Source organism: Ursus maritimus, unplaced genomic scaffold (assembly GCF_017311325.1).
Source record: "Ursus maritimus isolate PB19 unplaced genomic scaffold, ASM1731132v1 scaffold_20, whole genome shotgun sequence".
Lineage (NCBI taxonomy): Eukaryota > Metazoa > Chordata > Mammalia > Carnivora > Ursidae > Ursus > Ursus maritimus.
The window spans coordinates 50,571,742-50,587,558 of NW_024424453.1; the positions used below are offsets into that span (position 1 = coordinate 50,571,742).

Sequence of the window (15,817 nt, forward strand, 5' to 3'; positions counted from 1 at the left end):
AAAGTTCTTTTCTCTCAGTCTGGTCATTTTCTCACTGTGGAATTCCCCAGTCCTTTGCCAGAGTTCTAGCACCTAGTAGAGGTGGGGAACCAGGGGTCTCACTAGATCTCCCTACTCTCAATAAAACCCCTCACTCCTGCCAGATGCCCCCTCCCAGAGTCAGAGATAGTTAGTCACTGATGGGGGGACAGGAAGACCAGCCCCTGGCTGGGAGGACAAGGAGACGCATCTGTGGGTCTCCCTGGCTTTTGTGTGAGCTTTCCACCAGTCCTCCTGCTTTCAGCCCCAACCTGCACCTCTGCCTTCTCAGATGCTTAGTCCTGAGTGTTTGTGGGTTCTGAGCCCCAGATCTGCTTGCTCCTTCACCTGCCCTGACCCCAGGCATGAGCAGAGTGAAGACAACAGAAACACAAGCTAGTTACCACTCTTCCCTCCAATTACCATCTTCTATCCTACTGTCGTCTCTCTCTAGGGGAATGGATAAATAAAGTGTGGTGGGTACATAACATAGAACGTTCTGCAGCTGTCAGAAGCGAAGAACTGACTGCCCACACCACAATGTGGATAGAGCTCCAAAGCAGAGTGTTAGGGGAGAAACATAAGAAAAAGAATGGAAGTTAGAACAATACCCATTTATATAAATGAAAAGCACATATACACAAGTGGCCAATAAACCATGAAAAAGTGCCCAATTTCATTAGTCATCAGGGAAATGCCAATTAAAACCACAATGTGAAACCTCTGCACACCCACTCAAGTGGCTAAAATGAAAAAGATAAAAATACCAAATACTGGAGGATGCTGAAGGATAAACCAGAACTCTCATACAGCTGATGGAGTATATATTGGTAGAACCACTTTGAAAAACTCTTTGGCAGTACCACTAACAGCAAAAACACTCTCTCCCAGCAACTCCCTCTCAGAAATGCATACACACATTCACCAAAATTCATACACGAGAATGTTCATAGCAGTACTATATGTGGGAACCCCACATTAGACACTACCAAACACCCATCTGCACTAGAACGGATAAATAAACTGTGGTATATTCACACAATGGAATTCCAAAAAGCAATGAGAATGGACAGCAATATGGATGAATCTCACAAACCTAGAATTCAAAAGAAGCCAGATACAGTTTCCACTCATTGATTTCATTTTTTAAAATATCAGATCTAGGCAAAACTGGCTCTTATTCAAAATGCTGCTGTGGGGGCACCGGGGTGGCTCAGTCAGTTAAGCGTCTGCCTTGGGCTCAGGTCATGATTCCAGGGTCCTGGGATGGAGCCCTGCATGGGGCTCCAAGCTCAGTGGGGAACCTGCTTCTCCCTCTTCCTGTGCCCCACCCCTGGCTCGTGCTCGCTCTCTCTCACTCTCTCTCTGTATCTCAAATAAATAAATAAAATCTTCCAAAAAATAAAATAAAATAAACTAGGCAAAACTAGCATGGGGGATTCAATGTGACCAAGTATAGAAGTCAACTCCAGGGGAGAAGCGGCAGTGACAAGTAGAGGGCATGGAGGGGGCTTCTGGGATGCTGGTGGTGCTTGGTTATACAGAGGTTTTCAACTAGCGACAACCCTTGAGCTGCACACTTAGGGTCTGTGCTTTTTTCCATGTGTAAGTCATAATTCAGCAGAAGTATCAGAGAAAGAAAAACCCGGGGCAATAAAAACAGAAAACACATAGGTGCAAACAACAATATTACACATTTTACAAAGATGTGTACATTTTGAAAGACCTGCTTTTTCTACTAGAGAGGGAGCCTGTGTGGGCCAGGGAATGACAGTGAAGTGATGATGGTAGCCAAGGGAAGAAATGAAAGGAAGTCCTACAGGAGAGGAGTCTTTTTTTTTTTTTTTTTTTTTTTTTTTTTTTTTGAGGAGAGGAGTCTTGAATGGATGCGCAAACGCAAGGCCCTTCACCCAACTTTGAACCGGAAGTAGGGGGGAGGGCGGAATAAAGGAAACGCTAGCCTTAAACGCTTTGTTCTGGACTGCTGACCTCATGTTCTTGCTGCAATTAAATGGGGTCTGGGGAAGAGAAGGAAGTCGCCCACCTCTTGGCAAGGGCTCCTTGTAGAAGGTGTCCCATCCCAGGCCCTGGCCCTTTCCAGACCTTTCCTGCCCCTGCAGCCTCTCTCAGACCACCAGTTATGTTAGCTGAATCTCCGCATGGTCAGAGCTCTGATTGCTCCTTCTCAGGGACTTCTCTCCCCTCGTTTACATCTGGGGTGTGTGTAGATTCACGCCTTAGCCTACCTCTCCCGCTGGCAACATCCAAGTGCCCAGCGCTAAGGAAGACTATTGACAACTCTGCCCCGGCTGCAGCTCCAGCGAGGGGGCTCTGTAAGGATCCTTCCCCCTACGCCCCGGCCCCAGCAGCCTCCGTTCCAGCTTGGCCTCCTGCTCGGCCCGATGTCCATTAGTAAGTTTAAATCTTCATTCTGGGGTCCAGAATCTGGTGGTGGAAAACCTCGCTCGGGAGGACCCCCATTCTACAGCCCTCTCCTCCCACCAAGAAAGTGTGAGCTCAGGGAACGAGGTCCCGCACCCCCGGCTGCCAAGTTGACACGGCCTGCACTTCTCGCTCTGGCCGCTAGTGGGAGATGCTGGACAACCTGAGGCCTGTCAGGGGCTAGAAGCTGGCACGCTGTTTGTGATTCATCTGTCTGGCCAGGAGCCATCCCACCCAATCCAAGGCCAGAAATGGTCCTGTGTTCTAAACTTTCCTGTAAACGGACTTTCTCACCGATTCCCCCACCCTGGACTGGCTGCCCTGAAAGCATGTGTAGCTCCTCAGTATGTAAGGCACCCAGGGACACCTGGAACCCCACACCCAGGTCCCAAAGGGACAATGGCCTCATAGTCACCTCTCCAAGGTCCCAGTGGAGGGGCAGGTCACAGCCTCTGAGCTCTCAAACCCAGCACCTTGGTGCCTTCTGAGTCACCAGCCCCCATTTTGCCCTCCAAAAGCAATTATTGCATCTCGGAGCTTTGAAAGGTGTCAGGAAAGTAAAATGCTGTTGGTAAAGGAGACAGCTCTGTGCAGGGGCCACTGTGCAGGGCTAAGCACACCGTCCCATCCAACGGTGTTATTGGCCTGCGGGGAAAATCTGGTAGCCTGTTTTGTTTTAAAAAGGTGTGCTCCTGGCCATGTTTCCCTGTGGGTCAGCCTGGGTCAGTGAGCGATGTACTGGTATACCGGTCTCTATGCCCATGTGTAAGAGGCAGTGTTTATCTCAGTGTCTGTAAGTTGGAGCATCCGTGTGCGTAAAGGTGTAGGTTGCCTGTGTCCCAACAAAGTATATGTATGTGAGTGTGTGTGAGTCCATTTCAGTGTGGGTGTCTCTGTGTTTGTTGCTTGTGCCCTTGTTTCTGGTGTGTGTGAGTGCCGGTGTGTACTATTGTGCGGAACTGTGTGCTATCCGTGTTTGTCTAGCCGAATGTGACCCCATGTGAGTGTGTGCCCGTGTCGGTGGATGCGAGTCTCTGAGTCATGTATCCCTGAGTTTGTCAGAGTGTGTCTGCCTCAGCGTGTGTGTCAGTGATGTGTCTGCCTATGTCCATGTGGGTGTGTGTGTCAGTGCAGGTGTGCCTATGTCGAGTGTATCTGTGTCAGCCTCAGGGTATGTCACCATGGGTGTGTGTGTGTGTGTGTGTGTCAGTGAGCCAGCATCAGGGTATGTCCGTGTCCAGGGGTCCCCAGGTCAGTGAGGACGCCTGTGGGTATTCTCCGGTGTGTGCCGGGGTGTGTGCCTGTCCCCGTCCGTGTCCGTGTGGGTGGCTATCTGTAGCGAAGCGTCCCTGGGTCGGTGAGTGTGTACCCCAAAGTGTGCCCGCGTCTGCGTGTGTCTGTCCGTGCCTGCGTGGGCGGCTGTCTGTGGAGGGGCGCCCCCGGGTCAGTGTGGGGGTGTGCGCCCCGGCGGGTGCCCAGGGGTTCACCCTCTGAGCGGGCGGAGCGCCACGTGCGGAGTCCGGGGCGCGTCGCTCTGGGGCGGAGCCAGCCCGGGGCCCCAAGCCCCAGGCCGAGCCCAGGCGGGGCCCGCCCCCGACCCCGCCCCCAGCCCGAGCCCGCGCCGCCCGCCGAGCCCCGGAGCCCGAGCGGAGCGGCGGAGCCGAGACGGCGGCGGCGCCCGTGGGATGCGGGGATCGCGCCCCCGGGGCCGTTGAGCCTGCGCCCAGTGCCCCGAGCCCCGCGCCGAGCCGAGTCCGCGCCGAGCCTCAGCCGCCCATCCCGGGGCCCGGGCCCGGGGACCAGCAGGTGAGCGAGCGCCCCGGCGCCCGGGAGCCCCGGCCCGGCCGGAGCCCCCTCCGCCTACCGCCGCCCAACTTTCCTCCCCGAGGGTCGGAGCTTCCAGCCCCTGCGCACCCCCTCCCTTGCCCCAAGTGCGCCCGGCAGTTCCCTCCCCCATCGCAGCCCCCGAGGCTGGGAGGGGGAGAAGAAAGGGTGCTGATCCGCAGGGCTGGAGGGGATTCCCCGGGGGGAGGGGGGCGTCTGTAATCGCCGTGCGCCCCCTCCCCATCCCTTTCCTTCCGGGTTTCCCGGTGCGCTGTCGAGGGCCGGGGGAGGAGGAGCTGCGGCCCCGGCTTCCCGGCCGACCCTGGCGCAGGCTCGGGGAGGGTCTGGGATTGGGACCCGGATTCCAGAGGCCGGAGACCCCAAGGTCAGAGCGGCGACTAGGCGCGCAGTGAGTGTGGGTCCAGAGAGCCGGGGAGCCGACCGAGCAGGGCTGGGAATGGGGGAGGGGGCCAATCACCCCCTTTCTCTGGGCCCCACTGAGCGGTCCTCTAAGGTTGTCTTCTCTGGGACCAGATCGCTGCCCGTCCTGACCTGGGAAAGATCTCTGCGCACTGAGGGGGTTAGAGATCTAAATGTGTGTCCTATCTCTGCGCGCTTCGACCACGAAGAGATCTCTGTGCCCTCTGACGCCCTAACGGGGCTGCATCTGGTCTCTGTGTGCCTTGAAGGAGGAGAGGTCCCCATGTGTGTCACAACAAGGGAGATCTCTGTGCGCTGGATTGGAGAGAGTTCTCTGCCCTCCTCGCTCTCGCTCTGGCCCAGGCAGATCCACTCGCCTTGACGGGAGGGAGGTGGCTTTCATCCTCTGTGTTATTTGATCGTCTTTGGTGGCACCGGGAGGAAGCGGTTGTGCCTAGCCTTGTGGAGGCTGGAGGTGTGGAGTGGTAGTGCTGGGGGGAATGCTGGGGACAAGGCCCTGGCCATAGGCCCGCCTTTCAAACACCTGTTGGAGGCCAGTGCACAGATGAATCAGGAAGCCATGGCTGAGGTTGGGGCAGGAGCCAGTCTTCTCTTCTTAGAGCCTTGAGACCAGTCCCCCAAGGGCAGGATGAGTCTCCTTTTAGGGTCCTGGGCTAGCATTTCATCCCCCCCCCCAGCTGTCTCCCTACCTCCTGCTGAGACCCTAGTCACCTTCCTCAGTGAGCCTCGACAGCTCTGTGGAGACAGGCACACCATATGACCCCCACCATGCGGCAGCGCTTCAGCCCTCTCCCTGATTCCCACCAAACCCCTCAGAATCTAGAGGGACCCCGAGTAGCAGAGGCCCAGGCCACTGGGACCCAGGCCCCTGCGGCTGTCCTCAACTCCATCTCCTCGCCCTCAACTCCTCCCAGTTGGACTTGAGCAGGTGCACGTGAGTGGGTGGTAATGGAGCTGGAGGGCGGAATGAGGGTGGCACAAGCTGATAGCTCAAACCATGCCGCTGTCACAGGAGCATCGGGAGGGGAGGGTCAGGGGACAGCCAGACTGTGGGACACAGAGTTGATGCTAGAATGTCCAGCCCTGTGCTGAAATGAGACCCATTGAACTTTTAATCTACTCCTGTCATCACTGCCACATTGGACTGGAGGAAACCAAGGCTGAGGGTGGGTCAAGGACTTATCCAAGGTCATCTAGAGAGTCAGTAGATTTGGCGCACCACTCAGGATGAAGATTCCTTGAGAACTACTTCCTGGGGGCCAAAGTGATCTAGGACTGACCAAAGAGGATCTGAGCAGAAAGGAAACAGGATCTGGGGTGCCGAGAACCAGCATTCAGCCCCATGTGGCCTGGGCAGCGGCTTTGCCTCTGGGGTGCTTGGCCCGTCTCTGTGTGGTGATCAAAGCTCCTCTGGAAAGTTTCCAGGATTGACTCACTCAGCATGAAGACTGAGCTCGAAGGAGTGGTGGGAAGCACCAGAGACAGCTGGGAGTTGTGGAGCAGAGGAGGCTGTTGCCCAAGCCATCCCGGAAGGGAGTCCTGGGAACATCCTGGGACAGTGGTCAATGGCAGTCTCTGTTCTGTTCACAGGAAGCTAGTTCCCGCTGACCCTTGGGAAGGTTATTGGAAAGGTACACAGTGATTGAAGCGTGGCCCCATAGCCCACCTGAAAGAGGAATGATTACCTTCGGACAGAGGAGTCAAGAGTATCTCTCTAACAAAAATAACCTTCCACATGGGTTTTGAAGGATGAATAGGAGTTTTCTAGATGGAGAAGTTGCAGGGTAGCCGTCAGGACCAGCACGTAAAGTGCAGATTTGTGAAACAACACACTTGTTAGTTCAGCGACCCATTGGGTCTCATGGTGTGAGGGAGGGAAGAGCAGAAGCTAAAGCCAAGGTCACAGTCACGGGGGCCCTTGTGAGCTCTACTCAGGAATTGGGAATTTATCCTCAGTAATGGTACTAAAAATAGCTAACATTCACCGAGTGCTTTCTGTCAGCCAGGCATGGCACTAATCACTTTATAAGGCTCATCTCATGAATTCTTGCATCAACCCGGGAGGTGGGACCATACTAATGATAGTATTGCAGGTGGCCAAACTAAAGGCCCAGAAAGGTTAAATAACTTGCTCACTGTCACACATCTACTAAGTAAGAGGCCTTGGGTTTGAGCCCGGTATCAGTGCATCTGCTCTAGGCTATACTCCCCTGCCAGTGCAGACCATGAGAGCCGTCAGTTGAAGGAGAGGAACAGCCAGGTTATCACAGGTGGTAGAACCTGTGGCATCCCAACTTTCTCCGCTGTTCAGGGACACGCTACTTCTCCCATCCCTAACTTTGATTGCTCATTAAGTGAGATTCCTCACCACCCTACCACACTACGAGAGCAAAGTTCAGGTTGGCAAGCTTGATAAAGAACAAAGGAGAAGTGGCGGATGTTTCGGGGTTCTGATTGGAACTATTAGTACTTCCAGACAGAGATGCCAACGTCCAGCAGTCAGTTGGAGGGAAGGGTCCAGTGTTCAGGCAGGAGACAGGGGCCAGAGGTGGAAACTTGGAATTGTCGGCAGAGGCTGACCATGGGAGCCATGGCAGTGAATTAGATTGTCCAGCAAGAGTGCAGACCAGTGGTCCTCAAGCCCGGCCATATTAGCATCACTTGGAGAGCTTTTAAAAATTGAAAAATAAAAAATAAAAGAACCCTATGCTCAGGCTCCACCCCACAAGGTTTTAATTCATTAGACTCCAGGGTGAGACCTGGGCATCAGAAATTTTGACAGCACCCAAGTGACCCTAATGTGAAGTAGAGGGTGCAAGAGCACAGGGTTGGTCCAGAGCCCTGAGGCACTCCACAATCGAGGCTGGAGAAGTCTGCAAAGGAGGCTGAGAAGGAGCAGTCGGAGAGGTAGTAGGCAAGCCAGGAGTGGGAGGTGTCACAGAAAGCAAGGAGAGACCATGTCCTGGAGGAAGGGGAGTCTTCTGCTTCCTTTCTTTCTGCTGGAGTGAAGACGTTGCATTCTGAGAAGTTCACGCATAGATCAAGAAGAATGCATAATTTTAAAATGAGTGTCCGTTAGATTGAGGAACAGTGTGGGTGCTGGTGGCCCCGGGCAACAGAAACTCCCTTAATACTTACAGAATGTGGTGCCCACATAGACGGTTAGTTGTTGAACAAATGAATGAATGAATGAATGAATGAATGAATGAATTGGTGAGAATGGGAGCCAGTTTGGAGTGGGTTCAGGAGTGAGCAGGAGGTGAGGACACGGAGACAGCATGTGTAGACAGCTCTTTGCAAGAGTTTGATGGTTTAAGAGGGAGGAAGAAGATAGAGGAGAGCTGACCAGGGGTGGAGTCAAGGGGGAGGTTGTAGGGNAGCCCAAAGTGAACTCTAGGCATGTGTGTCCGTGCAGTGCACCCATGGGCAGTGCTTATGGGGAAAATACTGTTCCTCACAGTGAGGGGCCAGAGGTCTGAGTTGAAATTGTGCCTCAGAAGGGGATTTTGATGGCAGGAACTGTGATTCCTCCTGGGAGTGGGCGACAGGAAGGGGAGGGAGATCTTGCTGTGAGAAGAGAAAAGTGTTCCAGAAAGCAGTGTTTGGGGGCACATTGAGGTTGCCTAGAGCAGATAACTAGGAGGAGAGGGTCTAGGGTCAAACTCCTGTGGCAAACTCTATGAAGGAGGCAGAGAAAGGAGAAGAGATGAAGCCAGGGGGCAGCCTGTGGACAGAGGCTGGACGCTGCAGAGAGCAAAGCAGGCATGGGGGGCTACAGAGTAAGCCAGGACTGGATGCCTACTGCCTTCTGCCACCCTAGACTGGCCTGAAGTGGTGGTCTGAGGCAAAGTTCAGCTTGGGGTGATGGGGGAGAGCCTGGATAGGTCATTCAGCATCTACTGTGCACCATGGAAGATTCTAGAAGGTGTACAATTCAGATTCAATAACAGCTCTCATGAAGGTTACATACTATTGGGGAAAGACAGACTGGATACCACTAAACAAATAGATACAGAAGGTAATTTTAGATCATGACCAGGGCTATGAAGGAAGTAAAACAAGATGATGAGATAGGAGTGACCCTAGACTGGCTGGTCAGGGAAGGCCTCTTGAAGGAGGAGACTGAACTGAGACCTGAATAACAAGAAAGAACCAGGGGCGCCTGGGTGGCTCAGTTGGTTAAGCACCCGGCTTGTGATTTCCGGTCATAATCTCATGAGTCATGAGATCGAGCCTGGCGTCAAGCCCTGCATTGAGCCCCATGTAGGGCTCCGCACTCAGTGGGGGGGTCTGCGTGAGATTCTCTCCCTCTGCCCTGCTGCCCATTCGCAGGCACGCTCTCTCTCTCTCAAATAAATAAATCTAAAACAAACAAAAAATAAGGAAGAACCAATCCAGAGGAAATCTGGAGAAAGAATGTTTTATAAAGAGGGAGCTGCAAGTGCAAAGGCCCGGAGGCAGCGACAAGCTCCTGAGGCGTGGCTCCTGAGGCGTGGCTGGCTTCTGTGGCCGGAGCAGAGAGAATGAGGTGGAGATGGAGAGGTTCCATGCCTCAGTTTCTAACCGCCACCCTTTCCATCATCTGCCCCCTTCAGACTGCCCCTTTTGTTATGCACGGCTTATACCACTGCCTGGGGCTGGCAGTGGTTCCTGGGGATGAGACTATTTTTAGACACAACTCTTCTCTCCGTGGGCCTAGAACATACCGTGTCTTTTTAAGATGATCAATATGGACTGGGTGCTATTTATAGAGACCCCACGTCAATTCTTGGGGCCAGGGACCCTCAAATGGGAGAGGGAATCCACAAACAGGCTTTTCAGGGGCAAGCACCACAGCTGGCAGAGCACTGCAGCCATGTGACTCATGGACTCTTTGAAACTTCTGTCACCTCCCCTGCCAGGCCACCCTTACCCCAACCCCGCAGAGTCACAGCCATGGGCTGCGGAGCTGGGTACCCACAGCTTCCCCACCTCCAACTTCATTTCCTGGAGGAGTATCTGGTGTGCCCCAAGCCCAACAGAAAACTTAGTGGTCCCTAAAGCTAGAGTCCAGCGAGACAGTTCTGTGAGTCTCTTTGTCCAATCCTCACTCTGTTTACTCCTCTGGATAGGCAGGAAAGGACACCAAGGACCCTCGGGGCCCGGCAGGTTCACCCCTGGGGCCAGAGCAAAGGCTGCTCAGGACAGTGGAGATGGCTGGCTGGGGTTGGGGGCTCCGCGGGCGCACGCACACACACGCATGCGCACGCACACCCCCGCTGGAAGGCAGGGTGGCCCAGAGCTGCCAGGGGAGTGTGCCTGCAGGAGGTGAGATTAGAGCCCAGCCAGGGAAGAGGCACAGAATTTGGAGAGGGGAAAGGGATCAGACTGTGTTCGCGGGCCTGTTGTGGGAAGAGAGTGTTTATGCTCTGCGTCTGGAGTTCAGTTCTTTCTTTCTCCTCTTCAGCTTCCTCTTTTGACTAAATCTCCAGGGAGGCTGTGGGAAGTCGCGCCCCCACAAAGGTGTTAAGCAAGGGAAAGGACGGAGCCGCTCTAATGGCAGCTGTGTGGCTGCGGGAAGGTCCCTCGCCCACTTGGAGATCCCGCTGTTGTCATCCCCGGGGCGTGTGCTCCCCTCCTTACAGCCCTGGAGGCCGAGGGCCAGTGCTGGTCAGCCTCTAGGCTCAAGGTCACTCGGGCATGCGGGCGGGGCTAACCCAGGCCTTGCCCAGGCAGTCCCCGTGCTTTCTGGGAGTGGATTTTGAACAGTAGAAAGGCTCTTCCTGGCATCTAGAGGGTGGTAAATGCCTTTCTGGCAGGTATTGATTCCTCGAAGTCCTGTGTGAAGGAAGGGCCTGGCTCCTGGCTCAAGAGGCAGTGTTCAAAGGGATGGCGGGGCAGGGAGAGGTTTGGCTTGAGGCGCTGATTTCAGTCCTCGGGCTACATTAGCCATCCCTCCATCTGGCCAGGCTGGGCAATCTAAGATGGGGGTGGGGGGGGGACATCAGACCATGGGAGGGGCCAGCCCAGCCCCATCAATACTTCCTGCGTGGCCATCAAAGCCCCAGCCTCATCGACCTGGGCCAGTAGCAGCGAAGGGGTCCAAAGAGCCCCTCAGAGCCAAAGTGCCTGCCCTTTGCTGCCCAGCGCTGCTGCCTGCCTCAGGGCCCCTGGGAAGAATCCCAGCCCCTGAGTCTAGTCCCCCACCCCCAGCCAAAGGACACCCAGCTGGTGCGGGGGTGTGGGGAGGCAGGGGGCAGAGGCCCACCCACCACAGCCAGACTTGAGCAAAAGAAGGCACAGGAGCTGGGCTGGCCGTTTGCAGCGCCAACCCCGCCACCACCACCACCACTGTGGTGGGTCGGATGCAGCACAGACTGCCAGTTAAATAAAGCGACAGCTATTGCTAACAAAAGTGGAAACCCAGGGAAAGCCCCCACTCGCTTGCTGAGCTGGGTGCCTGTTAGATGTATAATTGCTGAGTTTCTGTTTCAGGAAATGTCTGAGGGAAGGAGAGAAAAATACTCCCTAAGGATCCCCCGGGGGCGGCTGTCCCCAGAGAGAGCTGGACTTCGGGTCCTTTCCAGTCCTCGCCTTTTGTGATTGAGTTAAGGATTTGTCCCCAGCTGGGTCACGTGTGGTCACAGTGCATTGCAAAGGGAACTCAGATGGCAGTCACCGACAAATAACAAAGTAAAAGTCTTGGGAGCATTATGTCGAGTGGGAACATTTGACGCAAACAGCCCATACAGTATGCTTCTATATACGCGAAGTTCTAGAACAGGCCAAGCGAGTCTATGGTGATAGAAATCAGAAAAGTTGACCAGAAGCCGGCACTAGGGAACTTTCTGGGGTGGTGGGAGTGTTTACTATCTTAATTGAGGTGGTAGGTACACAAGTATATATGTTTTTAGAACTCATTCACCTATACACCTAAAATCTGTGCATTTTCTTATATATATATATATATATTATACATCAATTTCAAAGAGTATTGGGGGAGAAGGATTGCAGATGTGCCCATACTGTCTCAAAGACAATTTTGTGGCATAGATTTTGTGTATGGGTGGATTGGCTTATCTCTCTCTGGGGGCTAAGGGCCCCTAAGCCCCCCAGGTTTCTCTAGGGCACTTTTGTCCCCCTCAGTGCACACAGTAGGTCCTCCATAAATGCTTGGGTTGCCATGGCATCAGTGCGCCATTCCCCTGGGAAAACTTTTTTTTTTTTTTTTTTTAGCCCAGGGGTTGAGAAAAATGAGCTGAAAGAAATGGGGCTGGAGGCTTAAGATGCTGATTGCCGTCTCATAGGCACCTGTGTGCCAGCTGGGTGCTTCCTGGGCCACAGGTGGGCATGTTTCTGGCCCAACTGTGTGTAGTGTGTGGGTATAGATGGTCCAAGGTGTGGGGCAGCAGCACCCTGGTTGACTGAGCCGGCTCTCTGAGTTCTGAGTTGTGTGGTCGCGTAGTGGATCCTCCAGGCCCCCACCCTGGAGACCTGGGGTCCCTAGGCAGCCCTGGGCCTTGAGTCACATCTCAGTGTCCTGGCATAACGTTACAGACCCCCTGTGCATGAAGCAATAAACGGGTTACAAGGCAGACTCAGGCCTGGAGGAAAGTGGATGCCATGTGCCCTGTGGAGGGGGCCCTGAATGACCTGGGGAGTTTGCAGTTCCCCTGACCTGGCACCAGCAACACCACGGAACTGGAGATGAATGAGCGGCTTCCAAGCCCCCATAGGGCCCTGTCCTTACTGTGAGGAAGGAGGAGTGTTAAAAAACAGGGGCTGTGGCTGAATCCAGGGTTCAAGCCAAAGGTGCCCTCGCCCCATTCCAGCGCTCCCCTCAGCTCCCACTCCAGAGGGAGGGGCCTGGTCTCAGGGACCCCATTTTATCCTGCTTGGGAATCACTTAGAGCAAGCAGGTGGGGTTTTCTTGTCAGCTGAATTAGCCTCGGCTTCAGCCCGAGCGTTGGAATAAATGAGATGCAAATGCATGTAAATGAGGGCATCCCCAGCTTCTGGGGTGGGCGTGTTCGCCTCCAGAAGGGATGGAGTGGGGGATTCTGCAGGACTTCCCCAGAGTGCTGGGGGCTGGGATCGGGACTGGAGAAGGAAAGCCCCCTCGGGATCGTCCTCCCCAAAGATCGGGCTCCGGACTAGACAGAGTTAATGCCTGTGCAGCCTCAGAGGAGCGGAGCCTGCAGGGAGCCGGTTAGCTGAGGCCCTGCACAAGGACGTGCCAATGTGCCTTTGATCTGGGAGCAAGGACCTGAATGCACAGGCCACGAGCACCAGCTGGCACCCCCACTGAGCCTTTGTCCAAGCCGTTAACCTGGGAGAGCCCGGACTGTGCAGATAATTGCCGGGGCTGGAGGGATGCTGTCGACCCCTCCCACTGCCCCCCTCTCTCCCACCCCCCCTCCCAACCTGTGGCTCCAGCCTGCACAACCACCCACAGCCACTGCCCCAAACCAGGGTGGCCACTTTCTGGGCTGCTGAAGACAACTCTCCTTCAACCCATCCCCGCCCCCTCCTCCCCCTCCGTTTCTCTCCCCTCCCCCATCCCCAGGCTAGCCTGAAGCCGAGCCCAAAGCAGGTGGAACTCTGTAAGGCGGGGAGGGAATGCCATCCAATGGAGATAGAACGAGAACTACAAATGTGAGCCACATCTGCAACTTAAAATTTTCTAGTAGCCACATTTTAAAAAGTCAAAAGAAACAAGCGAGATGAATTTTAACATTTCAATTAACGTAGTATAGCCAAAATATTATCAGCGTAAATTGTAATCAATGTTTAGAAAATTAATAATGAAATAGTTGACATTCTTTACCATACGAAGCCTTCGAACTTGGTATGGACTATAGAACAGCACCTCTGATGAGCACCAGCCACATTCCAAGTGCTCAGTAGCCATGTGGGCTGGGGGGCTACCGTGTTAGACAGGGTAGTCCAACAGTGCCAGAGCTGGAGAGAAAACCTGCTAGGGAATCATCTCGGACAGGGAAACTGCTGACTCTCTGGGCATTGGCAGAAATCGGCCAGGTCTCCCTGGGAGCAGCTGCCCACACGTGGGCCAGGCTGCCGAGAGGGAGGACCAGCCTCAGAGGAGGCCAACAGGGTGGGACTCCTAGCTTTGTAGCGAGGAGCACAGACATCCCCCGCCCATGTCACAGGTGGACCATGCCCCTTCCTCCCCGCGCTCTGTGCCAGCAGAGGTAGGAGGCAATGTAGTGCCTTGGTGAGACCTGGCTTTAGACAGACTGGGGCTTGCATACTTAACCTCGAAGCATCAGATTTCCCTTTGTAAAACAGATAATAACCTCCCCTCTCCCTAGAATTGTTGCAAGAATGAAATAAGGTGATCACAGCAGCACTTAAAGCAGTCCCAGGCACATCACGTGATCCTGCTGGGTTGGCTCACCCAGCTCATGGCTGAGAAAACCGAGGCCCAGAAAAAGGAGGCGTTGTGACGTTGTTCTCCAAGCTCACAGTGTTAGTGGCTGGGCAACAGGAAGGTTAATCTGGCACTCATTCATTCATTCACCAGGCCCTTAGAGGCACCTCTCCTGGGCCAGACTGTGCTTTGGGAGCTCAGGACACAGCTGAAGGGAGAGGCAGATGCGGAAAGAAATTACTCCATCGTGTGATGAAGTGGGTATAGGAATGCAAGTGTGCTGGGAACACAGAGAAGGGAAGGCCAGCCAGGCAGGGAGGGTAGGTTGGGCAGCAAGACAGGTTTTTCAAAGGAGGATCCTCTGAGTTGGATCTCATAGGGAAAAAGGAGTGACCACAACAACCACAACGATAAGAGCAACTGGCATTCATTAAATACTTCCTGTGTGCCGAGCATGTGCGAGTACTAATAATCTATGCCTCAGAACAGCCCTGTGTAAGAGGTATGATTATTAACCCCATTTTACAGATGGGAAAACTGAGGTGGAAACCCATCACTTAACTTGCCCAAGACACATGGCAATAAGTGGCCAGGACCCAGACCCACATTGGCAATCTAACCATGTCCCTATCCCACATAGAAACAGAATATCTTGCAAAGAGGAAGTAGGGAGGCCAAAGGCGGAAGCAGAACCGGGCACAGGGCTGGGTTCTCTGGCCCAGGGCGTTTCCTCATGGCCCATCTCAGCAAGGCTGAGTGGAAATGTCTTTACAAGCCACCACGGAGTCTCTTTGCTGATGGCTCGTCCTCATCTCCCCATCATCACTTGTTGATTTAGGATCCATTACCTTGGGAAGAAAAGTGTTCTATGAAGTCATTTGTAGGACCATGTACCCAGCGGGTGCTGATTACATGTTCATTGAATCATTCGATTAATAAAAGGAGTCTATGAGTTGAGGTGTCAATTAGTTTTAACTCATTCTCCTCAAGGAAGAAATGAATTCACTCCCTCTGCCCTCACCTCCACCTGTGGGGAGTGAGCCCTGGCTTCAAGGGCACCCGCACACTCACCCTGAGCCTCTTGCTGAAGGACCGAGGAGCAGTGGAATCCAGGGCCATGGGGCAAGGGCACGGGTGAGCTGAGTCTCCAGGGCGAGAGAGAGGAGCCAGATCAGAGGAAGCCGGTAGAGATTTTCTAGGAAGCCTGGGAACCACTTCCACAGAGCGCCTTGCATAAATTTACATGGCAAAGAATATTCTTTGCATGCTGTGTTCCAGAGGCTGCGATTCCCAGGCGACCAAAATGCTAGAGGTGACTCAGGATGTTGGAGCATGCCTGCCTTGGGATCCAGGAGGGGAACGGGCTGGAAAGCACCACAAGGAGGGATTAGGCTGGAGTCAGTCCCCTCTTTGCCCCTCAGGGGACCAACCTTTCTGGTTTGTCCTGGACCAAAGGCTGTCGCCTCTCAGGATGCAGGAATCTTAGTGCTGAAACCAGAAAAGTCTGGAGCATCACTCCCCAACCCTGGACAGTACCCACAGTGGCACTCTTGTCGTGTTCCACATTGTGGCATTGTAACCACCATGGATTGAGCACCAGCTGTGAGCCCCATACGTTCAGGAAAATCTTCCTTTAGGAAGGCCAACTGAAGAGACAAAAAGCAGACAAGTCCAGAGGGCTCTGGTTTCTGGTGTGGACAGTCACTATTCTCCCTCACAGCA

The 15,817-nt window shown here is 54.0% G+C and overlaps 1 protein-coding gene across 1 annotated transcript in view; it reads left to right on the forward strand.

Moving 5' to 3' along the window:
* Positions 1-4,143: 4,143 nt before the first annotated feature.
* Positions 4,144-15,817, forward strand: part of SCN5A (sodium voltage-gated channel alpha subunit 5) — a 93,040-nt gene continuing 81,366 nt past the window's right edge. The window contains exon 1 of the mRNA XM_040636947.1: positions 4,144-4,266. The gene's annotated coding sequence lies outside the window, so the exon portion shown is untranslated. The remainder of the gene's footprint in view (positions 4,267-15,817) is intronic.